Source organism: Ochotona curzoniae, unplaced genomic scaffold, assembly GCF_017591425.1.
Source record: "Ochotona curzoniae isolate NIBS_2020 unplaced genomic scaffold, NIBS_Ocur_1.0 scaffold_4505, whole genome shotgun sequence".
Taxonomy (NCBI): domain Eukaryota; kingdom Metazoa; phylum Chordata; class Mammalia; order Lagomorpha; family Ochotonidae; genus Ochotona; species Ochotona curzoniae.
The window spans coordinates 9,500,369-9,501,048 of NW_024467118.1; the positions used below are offsets into that span (position 1 = coordinate 9,500,369).

The window sequence follows — 680 nt, forward strand, 5'->3', positions numbered from 1 at the left end:
GAACTTCTTAGTTCCCGCCTCATAAGTTTAGTATACACATGTTCGTACAAGCATACCCAGTGGTTCATCAATTCAAGTATGTGTTAGAACTTTCTGGATGACTTTTGGAGCAATGATCACTGATCTGAGTCCTGCACAAGTGTTTCTGTTTAATTGACTTAGACTGAGATGCAAGAATCTACCTTCCTAGTAGGTTATGAAACCCACAGAGTTTACTTACCTGGCAGGGAAGACACCATGAGAATGTAGGTGGTTTTTCAGGGAAAGGTTCACCCTTTAACTCCAGATGTGCTGCCCCATGCGATATCCCCAAATATGGGAAACTCAGCTGCATAATTTATGGTGGTTGTTGGGGGGACTATGTTTGTACTCTCCTCTTTACCCCTCTCCCAAAAAAGAAGAAAAAAAATCCCATAAAAAACACTTGGAGATGATAGGAAAAATGAATTTATTCCCACTTCCCTTTGTTCCTCTTTTACTTTTCCTCCTCTTCTCTTTTTGTTCTGTTTCTCATCTCTCTCCTCTGCCACCTCCTTTTCTCTTTCTCTCTCTCCTATGTACATACACAGGCATAAATTACCTATCTATTTCTCTTATCGATCATAAATATAAATTCCCAAGGAACAACTGATTTGCAATGGCAGTTGTTGGTAATTTTGGTGATTCTTGTGAACATGAAA

General features: G+C 39.4%; 1 non-coding gene across 1 annotated transcript; it reads left to right on the forward strand.

The window, feature by feature from the left end:
• The first annotated feature begins 212 nt into the window (after positions 1–212).
• Positions 213–379, forward strand: LOC121146927. Its single transcript, XR_005882298.1, has one exon. It is a non-coding gene; the product is annotated as a U1 spliceosomal RNA (small nuclear RNA).
• Positions 380–680: the final 301 nt, after the last annotated feature.